A 19,711-nucleotide genomic window follows, 5' to 3' on the forward strand; every position below is an offset into this window, starting at 1 on the left:
AGAATGTTATTCTATGAGGATAATAACACTTACTAGAGATCAGTAATAAAATGAAAAACAGCCTCTCCAGCATCACTTGTTAACACTTCTAATGATTGTTTGCCTATTAACACTAATTGGTTATATGCTTCCATTTTAGCCCTGTGCAGGCTGGCATAAGCATGAGGCACTCATGTATGTACAGTACTTATGAATAGCTGTGCTGGCCTACTGATCTCTGCAATAAAAGTTACTGTACCATGATCTGGGTCTGCTTTTTTTAAAATGTTTTATATCAGAACCACTTGTTGACCTCTGCCTTATCAATTCACTCTATCTGTTTGCCTTTAAACAGTAGTCACAGTATTCTGTAGAATATTTGCCTGGTACAGTGGTGTCCATTTAGCCTTGACCATGGAATACTCTGTGGTCATCCAGTAGTACAGTATTTTTTGAAGCTTGCCTTAAAACTAGAATGTGTTGTTAAACCTTTGTTTGACTTCAAACAGTTGACTGTGGGCAGTCTAAAATAGTAATTTATTTGCCTTCTGATGTTCCTGGAGCTAAGGTAGAAAGTGTTGGGATTGCAGCCAGTCGCTGGGTTCAGGAAACCACCTTCACTCAGTGAGCACTTTTGGCAGGGTGAGGAAGGGGAATCTGGAGCATGGCAATGAAAGGTACCTTTGGAAGCTGAAGTCTCACCCCAGACACGTGTGCTAACATGCTAAATTGCCAGAACATGGTTGCCATCCAAAAGCTTGTCTGGCTTCATATGTATATTGATTTCTGTTTCCTCATTTAAATCCAGAAGGCTCATAACAACAGCATATTAGGCTGAAAACCTGAGGATAATTTGGTATAGAAAAATAAAGTGGTTCAAATATTAACAATACCAAGAGATCCCTGGTCTGTTTCTAGCCAGCTGAATGGGAAAGCACTCTCAGTACAGAGTAATTGGCTTTTCCCTTCCAGTCTTGTTTGGATGAGGCAATATATTCAATTGTATCCACACAGGGGTTGTTTCAGCCTGTGGCAGTTCACCTGTACTATCCAACCTTAAACATTGAGCTGAACAAAAACTACACTTGAGTACAGTTCTTGGCATCAGCAATTTTCTTCACAGATCTTCGGCTGCTATGACCAGCCTTTGGAGTAGGGTCAAGAAGTACCAGAGTCACAGTCACTTCTCTGCTTCCATACTGAGAGGGGAATTGTGGTAAATCAGGAGCAGGAGAGGGCCCTGCTATGGGAAGAGCCATGAATAATGGTATTTGCCAGTGCCACCCCTCCCCAGAGCAAGCTGCTGCCTCGTGAAGGGCGGCAGAGCGTGTGGCGCCGATAAAGGGCGGCGGTGGTGCCAGCGGTGCCATGGCCTTGCTGCCATGTGTTGTGCCGTAGCCATGGCACCTGGGGAGTGATGGATGTCTCTGGGCTGGTGCTGTGCTGAGCTGTGATTAGATATTTATTGCTAACAGGCACGCTAGTCCAGTCTAAGAGATGACTTGAGGCCTTTGCAGGTCTGTTGAGAAAACTTGCTCTCAAGGTGAGGCATCTGTATGTAGATGGACACCCCAGTGCTCACCAGCAGTCAGCCTAGTTAATCCAGCTCCTGTGGAGAGGTCAGTAGTTCCATGTGCTGGGAGATTGCTAGCCCCTGTCCATGAGGATGTGGTAATTGATTTTCTCAGTTGAGTAAAAAGAGCAAGAAATCCTCTCCATGTGTCATTCTGGAGCAATTGCTTACAATATCACCTGATTTGTTCTTTTGTGTCCACCAGCATTACTCGGGGACATACAGCAAATGTAAGTTTAGGAAATAGGCTTGTTTCTTCTTGAGGTACATTTCATTTATCTTCAAAGCAGACCTCAAAGGCAAATGATTTAAAAACATTTACCCAGAGAGTGGAATGGCTAAATCCAATCAAAGAGTGTATCCCACAGATATTTGTGTACCTCCCTCAAATCAGTCAATAGGACTGATTTATTAACTAGAAACTTCATTTTTTCTAATTAGTGAAATTACAATTCAGGCCAGCCACCAAGTTTTGTTGTTGTAACCCTCACCCACTTTCCCTGCAATGATGCTGCTTCTTGTACTAATCTAAATGTAAATTGTAAACCCTGTGGGACAGAGTCTGTCCCTTACATTCTCTCCCTTCCTTTTCTGTGCATTTAATTTAATTTAATTTTATTTTATTTTATGTATGCACATGATCCTCTGGGCAGAGTAGCTGTTGCTTGCCTTACGTGCTCCTTGATGATTCCTAAATTCATGTCTTTAATCGAGTCCACTCATGGCCTCTCTTTTCCACCATGAATCAGAGTATCTGCAATAAGCCAGCAGCACAGAGCATATTTTAAGATCTTAACAGCTCCCACTGGAGCCTCCTCACTTCCCCCATGACCAGGCAAAATGAATTGCCTGTGTGAGATGCTTGATCAACAAACTAGAATTGTTTGGGAAAAGAAAAAGAAATGGATGTGAGGAAGGAGTTACAAAAAGCCAGAGAACACCCTGCGGTTTCTTCTCTGTCTCTCACAGATGGGGATCCTGCTCCTGCACAGCTGTGGTGGTGGAGCCCGGGCTGGGAGAAGGCTTTGGGATGTGAATGCCCCCAGCCACAGAAGGGGTTTGTGGGTCAAAATCAATACCTGTATGTTAGTCCATATAAATAAATCATAGGCCTGTAAAATACATGCTGTAGCTTGCTGCTGGGTCCTGCGGGAGCAGGAAAATAATTTAGCACAGCTGGATGCTTGTTCGTCTTCCAAACTGTTTTTATGGTCTGAAAGAATAGCTTCCTAAATCGCCGTCTCATGGAAAAGCAGAGTGTGGGGCTGCACTAGAGCACAAAGGTGTCATTTAATTAAAAATTCTACTCTCTCACTCACCTTCCAGAGCACCCCTGTTCCCTCTGACCAAGGAATTTTTACCTAATCCGAGCGAGCAGCTGCTGCCTGCTAAACGGCCAGGGCCAGCCCGTGCTGCTGATGGAGCTGGCTGGGTGGGCAGCGGTCCCGCTCTCCCCGCTGCGAAGGGCTCGGTGTGAAACCTCTTCCCTGAGCTTGAACTCCAGCGAGGAGTCCCTGCGGCACCTGGAGACCGAACCAGCCCTTGCAGCAATAAAGGCTCCCAAAGACCCTGTAGGCGCCCAACACCACTGAAGTTGAGGGCCCATTGGAGATGTTGGGATGCCAAGAAATGATGTTTGATGCTAGCCTCTGTGCTTAATGGACCGAGTAATTTCTTCACTACCCTTGTCAGTAAAAAACCAGGCTTTTATGAGCCCAGTGGAAGCTATGGGAATTATTTGAGGAGCCTTGAAGACCACAAGCGTGGAATCACCTCTACGGAGGAGCTTCATTGCTTTGGTGCCTGCAATGAGTGTGAGGGAAGAACCTGGCACAGGTTTTCATGTCCTTAGAGACTGTGGTGAATGGGCCGTAAGTATCTTAGCATTCAGCTCAGGTCTCTGAGGAAAAGTGGGAAGCCAGTTCTGGTGTTTGATCTGTGTGGCTGGCAGCACCCAGCAGTTGCTCTCAGCTGAAAGATGGAGGGATGCCTGCTGGCCCAACAAAATGCTGTGTGAGCAGCAGCACTGCCAATGTTTTGGTTTCTCCTCGATTTCTGGTCTATAAAATGCTCTGGTAAGTTCTGTCAATGGGGAGTTGGGAGGAAATGGTGTGGCCTGGGGTACATGGAGAACGTGGGCCCTCATCAGATATATTCCCCCTTTTAAAAATGCACATTGATAAATAAACACCGAAACAATAGGGCTGTGCTAATCCTTTTACAAAGGGTAAATTGCTAATCTAACTGCCCAGCCAGGATGGCTGCTTCACCTTAACAATAGCTGCATTTATACCTTATGTTTTACTTGTAAACTGACATGTAGTGAATTGGAAAGGGTTTCAGCTCACCTGCTTGCTGGGGGAGGGCGGCTAATCCTTTCATGCCCTTCACACTCGGTGAGCAATGCTGCCATTTGATCACGCTGAAGCAAAAAGGCCAGCCAAATTTTCAGCCAGTTAAGACTTGGTTGTGCTTGTGCTCTAACAATGCTGCCAGTGTCTGCAGTGAGGGCAGAGAGAAAGGTCTATTCATGTCTTCATGCTGCGAGTACCCGAGGGCCTGATCTTCAAAGGCACTGGGCACCCCCAAGAAAGGATGCTGAGCTCGCTGACGTTCAGTGACCCCAGTTTTCCTCACTTTTCAAGCATGTTGGGTCCTTGTTAATGGATAGTGGCATCAGGGAGTGTGTGTGCCATCTCCAGTGGCCTGCTCCTGGCTGATGAGGCCATCATGGAAAACCAGCTGGAAGGGAGAAGGGCCTGAGCACCTTGGTCCCTCACATTGCTGTGATGGGGGACTGGGAGCTGGAAACAGGGGAGGGTGGTGTGGTCGGTTACCAGGGAGGGGGAGTGGTGCCAATGAGTTGATTGAGAGGTTGTGTGTCATGTCTGGCATTGATGCAGATTTTATAAGTTTGACAGAATTGCTTGTGGTCATGTTGGATGAGCCCTGCCTTGGACTCTTGTCCTCAGCTGCTGCAGCTTCTTGTCCTCTCCTACCACTTAGGCTTTTGTTTGGTTTTTTCCCCCTTCTATAATAGTCTCCAGCATAATGTCTGATCCAAAGAGATGGAAATAAGTCTTTTTCTTGCTGTATTTGTTCACTAAGGTTCTACAAACCGATGAGCCTGTTTGGGAATGAAGGAAACATGGACATTTCATAGCTGTAGAGTCACAAATTCAGGGCAATTTGATTCAGAATGAGTATTGAACAAAGTATTGTGGTAGATGAGACCTATGGAGTTCTGTCTTCCATGTAACCAGATTTATATGAGCACAGAAGAGGAAAATCAGGATGATTTCTATTTTTTTATCCCTGGAGGAAATATAATCTCCCAATGTCTTGTGAGATTAACATCAACATGCATTTTTCCTGAGAGAAATCGTATCGGGCATCTGGCAAAGCAATTCATGTCACTTGTATTTAAGGGATTCTTTAGAGAGGGAGGCAGAAGCAGTCATGGACCAAACATGCCAGAAAAGTTCTGTGGAATACTTGGAGAATCTTGGTTTGACTTTGCTGACCTGAGCTCTTCTCATGCCAGGAGAGGAATGTTAATGCAACACCAGCTCCAAGGAGAACCTAGCCAAGTAAGAGATGCTGCAGCAGATTAAATTAACGACTGTGGGAAATGGAGAATTGGAGCTTAAAACACACGAGTTCATGAAGACCTAAAAGTTTCATTATTTTTTAAATATGAATTTTTACCACACTTAGCTTGAATTAAGTGTGCTCATTCCTTTTGCTTTGGTTAACAAAGGCAGAGCTAGCCCAAGTAACACCAATGGAAGAGTTACAGGAAAAGCTTTTTCATCTCCATTTTTGTCTCACAAAGCCAAGAAAAATTCACATGGTAAATTATCAGTAATGATTTTTATTTGAACTCTGACTCAAACTATTGCCATATATGAATTCAATGTGTGATTAGCACAAAACAAATTGAAGTGATTTACCTGTTAAAAATATATAATAGATTTGAGGGAGTTTTCTTGGCATAGTTTCATAAAATTAAATTTGGCTACTAAGTTGCATTAATATTTTCACCAAGTGTCAGTGTAGGATTATGCTGATGACCTGGATTTGGGAAGCATTTTACATAAAGAGTGGAATTTAGATTTCCACAAGGAGAAGGGAGTAATCACATAGCAGAAGAGGTGTGAAATTTAATGCTGCAGGAGATAAGATCTCATAGTATTTAGGGAAAAATAATAAACATTTTGGCAATGAGCTGGAGCCGGAGGGTTCAGAGAAGGTGAAAACCAGGGTGCTGTAGTGAGTGACAGGAAGTGTAAGTTGGATGCAGTGCCAGTGCACGTCTTTCCAGGGAAGGGGGGAGCCTTGTAGCTCTACTGCTGAGCCAGGCGCTGAGGAGGGACCTCGTGTGAAACGCTGCCAATGGCTCTGGGCAGCTGCCTTTGTAGGAAGAACTGGAAAAAAGAAACAGACCATGCTAAAAGTATGGGGCTGGCAGATCAACCAGGAGGCTGGAAACCTTTGTCTTGTGAGAGGGCAAACCAGCTTCACTCACAAGCTACAGAATGGGAAAGGTGCAAAGAAGAGGAACTGGAACTGAAGGACAGTGGTATAAAGAGTCATAAGAGTCATGAGTTTTATGTGAGTAAAAAATAGAGAGAACAGTTGAGTGTAGATTTAAGAATATAGGCTGCAGGTTTAAGAGGAGATTCCCACAGTTTGAGCTGTGAGATTCTGGATGAGCCTTCTAAGATGGGCAGCTTAGAAAACCTGGTGAGTGTGTAAGTGTTCAGTATGGGCATTATTAGATTGGCAAAGACAGATGATCAAGACAGCAGCAGGGAGAGCAATATTCATTATAATACTGGCCTAGTGTGAGGGATCTGTAGGAAAGAAAGGGCAGGGACAGACCTCAGCCAAGCAAACATGCTGGAAAGACAGAAAAGTTGCAGAGGCTTTAAATCAAATGACATTGTCCTAGGTCTTGTCTTCTCTGCCAATACAATGGTATTAGGCATCTCAGGATAAATGTCTTCAATTTTGGTAGATGGTAACTTCTTAACCTAGTGGTGGAGAAGAGGCTCATTCTGGTGGATGTGGGAAGGGATGAAGGAGGACAATGGACTTTCTTTCTATATTCTTTCCATATTATTTTATCCACACACGTGCACAGACATATATGTAGTTTCCATGAAAAGCCTCAAAGGAGGGTATTCCTGATTCAGTATGCTGCCTTAAATTTCTTGCAGCCATCCTTGCTTGCGGTAGGCAGGGGCAGGAATGGGCTCTTTGAGTTAATGAGAGCAGCAGCCCCTGAACACTCTGTTGGGAGGTGTAAATCTCTGTGTGGAGTAAGGTGACCAAGCAGTGTTTGAGCCTGAGCTTCCAGCTCTGGGACTTCCAATCTGCCCAGCTAAGTCCCCTTTCAGACTGGAAGAACAACTGTGTTGAAACCTGCTGTGAGACCCTCAAGACTCTTGTTTAAAAAGCAACTGGACAAAGGTCAAACCCGGAAAGGGAGAAAAAAATTCCCCAAAACGAGAAAGTAAAACCTGTGGGAACAATCATGGAAGGAGAGGAAGGAAGAATGTTTCCTGGAACATAAAGAACCTCACTGAACTTTAAATCTAGCCCAGACACCCAGAGTCGGCCCAGTTATGTTGGAAAAGCTTAATCCAGCAGAAACAGGGAAGGAAAAGAAAAGAAGCTAAAATGCTGGATGATAACAAGCTACCTTGTGTCATGGTCCTTCATATCCTGGCTGTACTGCACACCACAGAAGGATGTTTTGTGCATCCCTGTGCTCAGGCTGCTTTGTTAGTATATAGAGGAGAGAGGGGAAATGGGGGCAGGGAGAGAGTGTTGTGTTCTGGATCATCCAGAAGAGGAGGAATGTCACTCTGGACACGCAGCTCAAACCAACCTACAAAATGCTGCACAGGAGAACCCTGGCTCTGCAGCCCTAAGCATGCGCTGCACAAAAGTTAAAAGCAATCACCAGAGAATTTTAATGCCATATTAAATGTTGATTCATGTGTGGCTGGAGCCACAGTGACCTAGAGGGCTGGTGCTTGATCCAGCTCCGAAGTGATAAATGGATCTGTGATTGATGCCAGTTTCCGTGCGTGGCAAAAGTCACTGATAGGGAGCAGTGGTGCAGGGTGTGGGCTGGAGCTGGAGCCAGGAGCTGTGTCCTCCTGCAGTGGGTGTGCACCTGGCAGGCTGAGTCACCAGCTGCCTTTGGGGACAGCCCTCTGCACAGGAATGCTGCCGTCACCTGCCCTGCCTGAGGCAGACCCCAGCAGCACCTCTGGTCCCTCACTGCCCACATTCACCGTGCTCAGTCTCTTCTGCTTGAGAAAGGAGCAGCTGAAGGGTTTTAGCCAGGAATTGCTCCCAATCTGGCCCACACCAATGGTAAACAGCTTCTCCCCTGATCACAAATGGCATCCAAAAAAGACTACCCTATTGCCTTTTTTACCGTTATCGTTTGGTTTTGATCACTCAAAATAAAAAAGGACTATTTTTTAGGAAATAGATGGAATTTCAAATATATATCAGATGTTTAGGCCAGATGCTTATTAAGTCAATGAATCATTCACAATTGAGAAATATTTGCTGTCTCCACATGTTACTGACATGAGGAGTGTTTTTTTACAGAGCATATGGAGGAACAAGTCTCTGTCTGATTAAGGGGGTGACCTGAATCAGATTTTCATCAGCTTTCACTGGAGCAGATTCTCTGAGCTCCGGCTGTGAGCCATGCTGTTTTCTCTGGGTGTCTCTCTCTCTCCCCTTCCCTCCCACTTGTTCTTCCCTTATGCAGTTGTCTATTTTTCTCAGGCTTTGTTGAAGTTCAGTTTGTAAAATTTGGCTTGCCCAAGGTTTGGTTCTATAAGATGCTGAGCTAAATGCAAACTGGTTTAAATCTGGCAGCCAGTTTGTGATCACTTAGACAAATAAAGGGAGTTGTTATGAAGTGTGTGAAAATTAATGAAAATTGGGAAATCTGCGTCATCTTCATACCAGCAACAGTTCTTGTGAGTATCCAATAATCATTGTCTGCCTTGTTTTCCCATAACTCTGAATCAAGGACAGCATCTACAGAAACTGCTGTACAGTAAAATACCTTCAGGCAGAAGTTGTACTTAATGAGTGTGTTGTTATTGTTCTAGCCAGGGCTGCAGAGAAAAGGAACCACTTTGGAAATATGCAGATTTGCCACAAATTAATGTTGGGTATTGAAAAGGTAAAGAGTCTTAAAGCAGCACTTGTGGAAATTAATGGGCTGTCCACATGGGTTTGAAATGCCATCATTTCTATGAGAAACAAATAGACTTATGTGTTACATCCTGGATGAAATATTGTTATAGTTTATTTCTAATGAACCTATTGATTGGTACTGTGTGTATATAGGTAGGTAGGTAGGTAGGTAGGTAGGTAGATAGATAGATAGATAGATAGATGTAGTGTATATGTGTGTGTGTATATATATATATATATATATATATATATATATATATATATATATATATATATATATATATATATATGGTTGTATATTGATGGACTTTGGAAGTCATTAGGCCCTGCTCTATTGTGTCACCTACCTAATTGATATTAGCTATAAAGTTTTGGCCAAAATAGGTGTTTGGATTATCAAAAATCCAACAGCCTTTAGGATTCTGGCAGGGAAGAGAGGAACAAGTGCCACATTTATCTAAGCTTGCTTTTTTATTTCTGCGCATAGTTCCTTGGGCAGTAGGTCACATAACTGTTTCCCCAGAGCTATCTGTCCAACAGGAAACCATGAAAGAATTAGACATGTGCCAGCTGAAATTCCCCTTGCTGAAACACTGTAGGTTTTGCTATATTTCTGCAGTAGGTACTTTTTCTCTGAGCTCATGCATGAACAAACCTCCCAGACTGGAGCTGAACCAGAAAGGAGAAGCCAGACAATGTGGCAAAGTTGACGTTTTGAAACTATTTCCACTTATTTAAACAAATCTATTACCTGCTTGAATACCTGGAAGTACTCCAGGACTTCAACAGTTTATAATTTTCTCTTGTCTAGTTCCCCTGGTTTGTTTTCCCAGGCCTAGTAGCTGCTGTCTCAAAATGTTCTCACTGAGGAGGCAGAGAGGTCCCTGTTTTCACTCTGTCTTCAGAGTGAAAGTTGCAGGGCTTGGTATTACAGTGCTGCTGCATTGAGCCTCCATCCCAAAAGCCTCATCATGTCCAGGATTCAGATCTGCAGGGCAGTACCAAAGGCTCTGGGCTGGTGCTGAGCAGTGGTAATGTTCCTTGCCTTGAGGAAAGGCTTTCAACTCTGACTACAGTGGGTGGCTATCAGCACAAGGGACTGCAGGAGCCCGGCTGCCTTTCCTGGGACATGGGAATAAGGAGCTGTTTGAGGGGTCTCACTCCTGGCTTTCAGAATGGATAAAACCCAAGGCTTTTCTTAAGCAGTGGCTGGGCAGACTCAGGTTTTGGTCACAGGGGGAAATTGCCAAGGCCTCTGGTGCTTAGAAGGAGTTAAAAGCAGCTCGATCTAATCACACAAGTGCTCTGTGGCAAAAACAGCAGTATTGGTCTAATGTGTTTAAAAAAAAATCACAAACCACTGCAGGGTTGACAGCTCCCCTTCCTTCAGGCTATAAACCAATTTCTTGTTGTACTTTTAATTCCTCTCCTCTCTCAATAAAAAGTGATCTTGTTGGCCAGGTGCAGTGTCAGAAAGTAGTCCCTGTCAAGCAAAGGCATTGGCCAGTTTCCTTGGGACTTTATTAAATAATGGAGTACCACAGCAAAATATGACAGAAGTCCAGCATTACTGACCACAAATAAATAAAACACCAGTCTTTGACCATGGGGAAAAACTCAGCTTATTTTGCACACAAATCTCTGGCTCTTGAAGAGGCTGGGGGAAGGGAAATTTAGTTTCTTTCATAATTTCAACCAGACCTGCTTCCTAGTCAGAGCTGAGCTTGCCATTTTCTCGGTTTGGAGCACTTTTCCTGAAAGTGGGAAGTAGGAATTCAGCTGCATGGGTCTAATTTGCAATGGAGCAGGTCAGGAAACACTTTCACTCTTCAGTATATAAAGTTTGCTCAGTTTTCCCCTTTGCTCATTTGCTGCCTATACCTGTCATACCTTCAGAGCAAAGCTCAGCATCAGAATCCTGCACCGTCTTTCCCAGTCTGTTTGGATGAATAAAATTACTTTTGCAGGCTTTACTGCTCAAGTCACTTTACTAGTGATGTCTCTCATATCTTCTACCAGGTGAGAATGGCTTTGTCAATTTTAGTTTCCTTGGCTTTTTAGGATTTTTGGTTTTCAAAGAAGGAACCGTGTGTGTGGGCAGATGTTTCCAAAGAAGCCAGTGGACTGGAGTAGATCTTTACTAAGAGACCAGGGCAGGGATTTTGCAACAGACTATTCAGCTGCATACATGGTGGGGGCAGAGATGCTTCAGTGGGGTCTGGTGAAATTAAGAACCTGAATCACCACCTACTTTTGAATGAAGACTGTAGGAGAATGGCTGAATTATACTGTTGGATGTCCTAATTCCCACTCTGCCTTCACCTCCATCTCAGAGTGATTGCTGGTGCTTTTTGCACCTACATATATTCTATAATTTGTAAGTTTACCCCTTTCAGTGACAGTGGGAGACCAATATGTGCTTCAGGGACACTTTCTAATTATGTCTTAGCTTGTCATTCCTCATCTCAGCATGCTCTTTTGTCTAGTTTCTGTGTATGAGGAGACACATTCCTGCAGAGGAACATCTTCCTCTGCAGATTGAGCCGTGCCTGTGAGATGGACACCCATCACTCAGTGTGAACACAGCTTCACTCAGGTGATATTGGCAGACCAATACAGCTATTTTCTTTCCATTGATCACAGCTGGATCCCACGCTATGATGCTATAATCCCAATCTCATTCATGCTTCTGATGTGCTTGCCTGCCCCACTTTGCTAGTCCCTGACTTCATAGTCCTTGAAGAATGGCAGTCACCATTTGTCACTGTAAATGTAGCCCCTGTGGATCCATGTTCCTGATGTCCATTCTTGCTCTTTATTTAGGATAAAATGTGCTTTATCATATGCCCTTAACCACAGCAGGGCTTGATGCATGAGATGTGTGAAAGGAGTTAACTGCTTGCAAAATACGTGGAGACCTTCCACCATAAGCAAAAAATAGTTATTGGCAATCAGAGTTTTATTTTCTTGCTGAGAACTCCATTCCCTTTCCTTCCTAAGCCACTTGGCTACGGATCTTGATCTTCCCTTCCTGACCAGTCACTGTAGAACTCATAAAGATTTGTAGAGGCCACTCTGGAGAAGAAGTCATGTTCTGTTTGAAAACCACTTTTGTTTGCATTTTCTTTTGAATGGTATGTAGAAAATGAGTCAGTCATGTGTGAGCAGAAAAGCTGACATCCCTGGCAACCAGGCGGTTGAATGCTCTGTACACCTAGGCAAGCAGGCTGCAGAAGCTGCAATTAACCACCTCTGACTGTACAGTAACTTCAATTTTCAGCTTTGATGGCCACTCATTGGTGTTTGCAGAGCATTCCTATGGCATATGGTAACCTTTAGCCCAGCACAGACCTTCAGGAGTAAGTGCAAAACCTCTGTCATTCCTGTGTGGGGCATATGGTTAATATTAGAGAATGGCTTAGCTCTTGTTTGTTTGTTTGTTTTTGCTTTGAGTACATCTGAGTCCATCAGCTTCCATTCAATATCACCTCAAGGGCTGCTTGAAAGACTCCATCGATGCTGAAATACAAAGCATCTCATTTGCAAGAGAGGCACGAAGCAATCCCGAGGTGACTCCAGTGACACGACACAGCTGACGGCAGATGAGACCAGGAACAGGACCCAGAAGTCCTCGGCTGTGCTGCCCCTCTCACCCACTCTGTTCCCAGGGTGGATTGGTATTTGACAGATGTTTGGGAAACATCTGCATGCATGAAGGAACAAATCACAAACCAGTTGTAGTTCTCTGCTTTTCTTTTCTGTCAGAAACATTGTTTTAGAACCAAGGAAGAGAGACAGAAAGATTTGTTAAGCAACATCCCACAAGAAATATAAATCTCCTGAGAAAATAATGCAGCTTCTTCATTCTATCTGATTCTGAAAGGCTTTCTTCCCTTGTAGGGCACTGTATGCCTGGTGTCCCAACATATTCCCGAGGAGAAATGCTGTGCTGGGCAGGCGGCGGAGCCCAGCTGGGATTCTGGCAGAGCATGAGAGCGGGGGTGAATGACAGTGGGTGTCCAAGCTGGCTTTCTAGAGTTTGGACACTGGCACTTCTTGTTCTGCAGCTCAAAAGAGAAAAGAGCAGCTCTAGGAGAAGTTAAGGTTCTCTCTCACGTCCTTAGCCTTGAAGGGATGTGCTGCCGTGGCTGCGCCTCCCCATTTGCATTGTTGGCAAGCAGCAGCGATGGCAGCCGGCGGTGTGTGCCCCACTCTCCTCACCCAGGGGCAGAGGCTGGGCTGTATCCCGGTCAGAGCAGCTCACAGACCGCTGTATCCGAGCTGCCTCCTTTTGTCAGCAGCGGGGATGCTCTGGGCCGGGAGACCTCTTGTTCTGCTGCTGCTGTCCTGCTGCAGGAACCCAGCAAACTCCGGGACAGGGGAGGCGGCAGCAGCAGATGATTGTGCTCGGAAATGCAATTTATCTGCTCAGATACTCGGACGGGACCTTCTGTCTGCAGGTCTCCCGGATCCTTGGAAGCACTCGTGACCTTATGCCCGTGGAATTCCCACAGACCTGACACAAGTGGGAGCTCTGGGCACCTCAGAGAGCCGAGGCCACACACTTTCAAAATTATGTTCCCAAATGGCAAAAGACCCAGGTTTAAAAGCCTCTTTTGAAAAACCTCAATTCTAACAACACTCCCCACAGTTAGAGTGAACCAGTGGGAGAGTCACCCTGCCCAGTGGTGCCTGAAAACAGGTGGGTGCATCAGCAGAGGAAAAGTCAATCCCTTCAGTCCATGATAACTTAAGCATTGAAAAATTTACTGTTTTTGAAAATACATGTCCAAAAATGTTTCATGCAGGGATGCCAGCTTTTTGAGTGCAAATTGAAGAACTGTTGGGAGAGAAACTACAAAAATCAGGCCACCCTCTTTCCCTCTCCTCCCCTCCAGCGTCTGTTTAGGTTAGGATAAAAGCTGGGTCCGCATTACCTTTTCTGGGACATTTTTCTGTGAAGACATAGATATGAGAGAAGGGTAAAAAACGGAAAAGTACATCATTTGAGAGATTGCTGAAGGGGCTGAGGTGTGGGGACATGAAGGAAGACAAACTGACACTGACTGGTGGAATTTTTGTAGTTTCTAAGTAATGGAGAACACAAATGCTTTCCTGATTGTGACTGCACTAATTTAAAACATTAAAATGAATGGTTAAAAAATTGGTGCCTGAAACTAAAACCCTTCAAATGCATAGTTAAGCATTTAAGTAGAGAGGCTTCTGGATTCTGTGGCAGAAAAGTCATTTGCTGCAGTGCAGTTGGTGGAATTTTGTGGACTTTTGCAAAAGTTCTGAACATCCAGCAGCTACTGCTGAAGTCCCACATAAAATATATTTCCATTTCCTTAAAGTGCTGAATTATGGACTTTAAAACCTGACTCCAGGCACCATTTTTCTCTATGTGAATGATCTGGTTACAAGTATAATATAATAAATTGTAATAAAATAGATTTATGGCTTTTTTTTCCTTTTTTGCTAGTGAATAGATGGAAAAAATCAGAATTTTTTTTTTAATGTTTTTCAGTCACTAGGGATTGTACTGGGAATTGTGCTAGGAGTTCTTGGCTCCCAAGCTATTCTCTAAACAAGGCTGTTTAGCCTCAGCTGGCTGGGCTGGTGGGCCCACTCAAGCATGGGCACTTCTGGCTCTGAGCATGCACCAGGCTGCACAGGAGCCTGGTGCTCTGTGCCAGTAGGAAATGGTACCGAGCCACCCCAGCCCTCTGAGATAAAGGACAAGTTGAAATCTCCCTCCTCACATCCTCTTCTTTGCAGTTTCCAATGTTTCCCATCTGAACTGTGCCTGGAGTGCCTCAGCTTTGCCAGCAATGAATACCACTTGAGGAACAAAAAAAAAGGACAAAATGCAGAAAAAAAATCCCATGGCCGTGGCAGATCTGTGAAATCTTAAGGCAAGTTTTCTGACAGCAAAACTTCTGCAACTTCAGCAAGCAACTCTGGTCCCTCTGGCTGGAGAGCCACGTTGTGCTATTTCTAATTAATAGCAAGCCGAGGGGCGAATCACCCGGTAGGTACCAAAGCGCTCCTTCTCCTGTCCCGCCTGCCACTTTGTCCCACCTTTTGTCACCATCTGTACATGGTTAGCTGGAGAATGTTTATTATATAATTTAGTTAACTTTCGAGCTGCGAGCCTGCCCGTTTGATGTGCCCTCCTGTTAATGCAAAGCACACCATTACTAGTTAATGATCATGAACTGTCATCACAGTCACTTTGAAAAGGTGACAGTGATGAATGGAGCCGGTGGCTCCCAGGGAGGTTGATCACTGAATGGACAGTAAAGTTTATTTAAGCCCTGGCCTGATAATGGCTCTGCATATTTCAGATGGGTTGTTTCCACTCACTTCTGGGATAGCAGACATTCCCGAAATGATGCGTGCCGCTGCCGCCCCTGCCCCCTGCATTCTGCTCTCTGATGGGGAGAGAAAATATCCCCCTGCTTTTGCATCTGCTGCCCTGACTGCTTCCCGGTCCGCACTGCAAAAGATAGGAAACTCTTGGCCAAAATTTCCTCCAAGTTTGATGAAAGGAAAAGCCCCTCTTGGAGCTGTTTCCTGAGTGGATGCCCACAGCTGCTCCACAGGCTGGGGAAGGGGCTCACACTCCAGCTTGGCTTGCCAGGGCTTTTCTAGCACGAGCGCGGCCACTCGCCTGGCCTGAGCCTGGGGGATGGGACTGAAAATGAAACCTGCCTCTCATGGGGGCTGGCAGCCAGCGCTGGCAGGCCTTGGAGCTGGGAGTCACCCCGGTGCTCTCAGGTTGGGAGGTTCGAGGTCCCAAGATAAACAAATCTTCTGGTGAGAGTGACCAGCGTTAGGTCAGGCTAAGGGTCGCCCGAGGGTCACACCGCCCCGCAGCTTGGATATTTTGGTTGTGTATTTACCTTCCCCAAATGCATGTGTGCTGGAAGGCTGCTGCTCCGGGCCCTGGAGCTGGGATCAATCTGCCAGGGACATCCCTGGCATGAGCAGGGCCCTGGTGGTGTGATGGAGAGAGGGCCTCTGGAGGGCCACAGGGCTTGGGCTAGGAAAAGTCTCTGTGAGCAGGCAGAAGGTGCACGGGTGATTTATAGCACAGCTCTCATTTTAACATGTGCTGCGTGGGAAACACTGGTGGTAAAAACCAGACACTGTTTTGTCAAGCTGTGTAAAACCTGGATCTTCATCACCTGGCAGGCTGGCAGATTGCACTGCCAGAGACTCACACGTGCACAGTCAGGTCTGGCTTGAGGAGCTGGAGACTCTTGTAAGCCTGAAGAGACAGAAAAACCCAAGACACTCTTCATTTTTCTCTTTCTGGCTTTTGAATCTTTGGAAGACCCATCTGTCAAGGTTTACTGTGCAGCCAGAAACGCTAGAAATGTCTTTTTTATTTTTCCTAAGGCAAGAAAGTAGACTTATTTGTTTAAAAGACTCTGATAAAAGTTTCAGGAAAGTTCAAAATTCAGGACATTTTCCTTATCAGAAGGATGAGAAGGAACCTGTCATCTAACTTCTAGATGACCTGCTGATACATAGGATTTCTATGGCATTATCAAAACCAGGAGGTGTCTCAGCTGCACGAGAAAATCATATCAATTTACATAAGTAATGGTTTGTCTACAGTTCAAGCCCTATCAAGCTTCATTGTCAAAGCAAAATTAGGACACTGCCACAAGGGAGTCACTTACCCAGCCTGTTTATAAACTGACATGGCTTTTCCTGGTAGACAAGTCTATAAGCCATTTGCTGGTATCTCAAATGGCAAGTTATCATGCACATTTAGGGGATAACAATGGGTTTTTAGGAAAAATAAATCACCGGGTGGAATTAATAATCGCTTTCATTGTCGAAATAAATGTTTTACGTGAGCCGCAGAAAGGGAGGCGAACCCTTCTCACGAAGTTCTGGGGTTTGGGGGCACTGCCAGGGAGCTGCTGGTGGCGGGGGGCTGTGGAGCAGAGCTGGGAGCAGCGCCACGTCCTTCGGGGAAAGGGCTCCCTGCCGGCGCAGGCCCGGGCAGGGCGGGAGGCCTAGATTCCCGCCTGGAGACGCCTTCCCTCGGCCTTCCCAGCGCAGGGGCGGGGATGAAGGAAAGCCATCCTCGTCTCCCCGCTGCCTCTCCCGCCCACGCGCTGTCCTTATAAATTTGGGTTGAGACATTTTACCCGAGCGTCTGCAAACATTTAGACACAGAGCTGCTGCTGCTGACTGCCAGCCCATTGTCTGCCGGTGACACTTTTCTCTGAAAATCACTTACCAGGGGGCGAATGTTGATTGAGCAAATGAGCACAAAGCGCTGAAGCCGCTGGCTGCGAATTGCGCTGCTGTTAGTTTAAACAACTGGGACAGAAATGCCATTATCCGGGCGAGATGAGGGAGCCGGGTGGAATATTCACAGCGAGAAAATTTGCCGGCAGTGACTGGCACAGCGAGATGGATGGAGTGCTGGGCCTTGAGTGACATGTCACCCTGGCTCCAGCTCATCGTACCCACCACACTCCACTCCTCCAGAGGGATGGAATCTGAGGCTTCTCCCTCACTCTGTGCCTCCAGCAGAATTGAACCTGTGCTCCCTGGCGCTGGCACAGCCCAGCCAAACCACGCACAGCCAGCGGATCTGCTCCAGTGCCAGCCTGCGCATTCCCAGCCCTCCATGTGCTGCCTGTTTATTCCCCTCTCTGTTCTGTGGCTTGGTTTGTACCTTCTGTGGTTGGTGTGCAGCCCAGCACAGCCGCCTGGTCAGAGGAGCTTGCTGGGCTCTTGCAGAGCTGGAGCTCCAGCCCAAATGTGGCTGGAGGAGGGCACTGCCTTTCTGGTGTGTTAACACCAAAAAATTGCCTTTGAGCTGGGGATCAAAGGGTCTCTCCTCCAAGCAGAGCACTCAGTGAATGCCTCTGGCTGATGGAAGGGCCTTGGGAATGCCACAGCTTGGCTCTGACATGGCTCAGAGGACAGGTAAGGGAAGTAAGAGAAGTCCCCGAGGTCTGACTCACTATGCCATTAACATTACAGACCTCACCTAAGAGCAGCTCCACCTTGGGTGTGTTTGCCACATCCTTTTCCCAAGGCCTTTTCCAGCCTCTGCCACCACACTCCCTGCCATGTGTGCAGCATCATCCTTGGGCACAGAAATCTGTCCCTATGAGGGGTACAGACATGACTCAGACATGACTGGCTGTGCCTGGACTGGGAGAGCTCTTTCGCTGGCAAAGAGGAAGGGAGGCATGAAAGCCGTGAGCATTCCAAAGGGTGGGGAAACAGAGAACTGAATGAAAGATGTGGATGTTGTCTGATCCAACAACAGAGAAATGAACATTTAAGAGAGATGAAACACCTGATAAATTAACATTTGTGTTAAATGGGATCTGCTCTGATTACCAGGGCTGGGTAACCTGTGAGTGTGAGGCGTTGCAGCTATAGATTGAGGTGAGTAGGACACATTATTCAGATTATTTTCTCACTTGAGTTTGCTCAGGAGTCGGGGGATCTTCCTGCTTTGCAGCCTCAGGGAGCAGCAGTGTTGAGTGCCTGGTGTCTGAGCTTCACAGGGAGCAGGATATTTGATTACTAGAGGCAGACACTGGTAGCTGATGGTGTTAGTGCTCTTCTCCCAAGTTGGTGTGAATGCAGTAAAGCAAATACAGTCTAAAAGTGAAAGTCTTCAGTCCTTCCCAGCTGGAGGGCACATCAGTTGGCTTGCTGTGAGAGGAATGTACCATCCCACCATCTGTAGATCCATACCAGCAGTAACAGGGGCTGCTGGGCTCCTTGTGCAGGCAAGAAGTGAATTGTACCTCATGCAAAGTAAGGCCTAGCCACCAAGACCCTCAAGCCCTGGTTTAATTAATTTTTCCCACCACACTCTTTGCTCTGCCACCCACAGACCCACACCAAAGCCAGATTTTCAGTGAGCAGTCGGAGTACTGGAGTAAGGGAGCCAGTAATTTATTTGTCTTCCTCCTCATGGGTGCTGTTGTGCAGCTTTACCCTCCATGCAGAGCAGGTCTGCTCACCTGGTGGGGTGGGGAGAAGGAATTCTCCATTCTGGGATAACAGATGTCACCAGGGACACCACGTGAGCCCCCTGGGGTGCTCAGGGAGACTGCCATTTGTCCCAGCAGCACAGCTTAGCCGCAGGGCACAGCCTGCTGAGGCTCCCTGTGAGCCCAGGTAACACACTGCTGCCCTCTAATACCTCCCTGCCAAGTGTCAGCACCAGCCCTGGAACCAGGGGGTTGCCTTTCTTTAAGGGTGTGTGCTGCCCCTCTGCTGGCTCTGAGCCCAATTCCTCCCTCAGCATGTCCCAATGCCCTGCTGATGGGAGGGACTGACCCTCTGCCTTGCACCAAAGCAGTTTGCCAGATCTTTCCAACACCTTGTCTCCTATGGCTGCTGCAGAAATGGATCAGGGCAGCAGAGCCTGTGTGAGTGGGAGTGAAGGTCTCGGTGCTTTGGCTGGTGACTCTGGACATAGAAAGCATCAGTACAGGGCAGCTCAGGGAGCCTCCAGTCTGGGCTGTTGCCCACACACAAAGAATCAAAAGGGAAAGAGGATTCCAAGCCATCGGCCACACCTATGTCAATAAATTAAATTAGTCCAGGATGTAGCTGTTCTGTATCACTGAATTGTTAGCACAAGTACCTGCATGAGCTTGGACCATGCCAGTTACCACCACCCTGAGATCTGGTTGCTAAGTCACTCCCCATCATCCTTGAAAAATCATGGGAGGTGCCCAGTGATTACAGAAAAGCCAATGTTACTCCCATCTTCAAAGAGGGGGAGAAGGAGGATGCATGAAACTACTGGAGAGTTAGCCTCAGATCCATCCCTGGAAAGGTGACAGAACAGATCATTCTGGAGGTCATCGCCAAGCATGTACAAGTAAAGTTAATCAGGAGTAATCAGCATGGAATTTAGAA

At 46.2% G+C, this 19,711-nt stretch overlaps 1 long non-coding RNA gene across 1 annotated transcript in view; it reads left to right on the forward strand.

Annotated features, from left to right (window-relative positions):
- The first annotated feature begins 3,462 nt into the window (after window positions 1-3,462).
- Window positions 3,463-19,711, forward strand: part of LOC141730579 (uncharacterized) — a 41,076-nt gene continuing 24,827 nt past the window's right edge. Inside the window, exon 1 of the long non-coding RNA XR_012582167.1 lies at window positions 3,463-3,627. This is a non-coding gene — a long non-coding RNA (uncharacterized LOC141730579). The remainder of the gene's footprint in view (window positions 3,628-19,711) is intronic.

This window comes from Zonotrichia albicollis, chromosome 1 (assembly GCF_047830755.1).
Source record: "Zonotrichia albicollis isolate bZonAlb1 chromosome 1, bZonAlb1.hap1, whole genome shotgun sequence".
Taxonomy (NCBI): domain Eukaryota; kingdom Metazoa; phylum Chordata; class Aves; order Passeriformes; family Passerellidae; genus Zonotrichia; species Zonotrichia albicollis.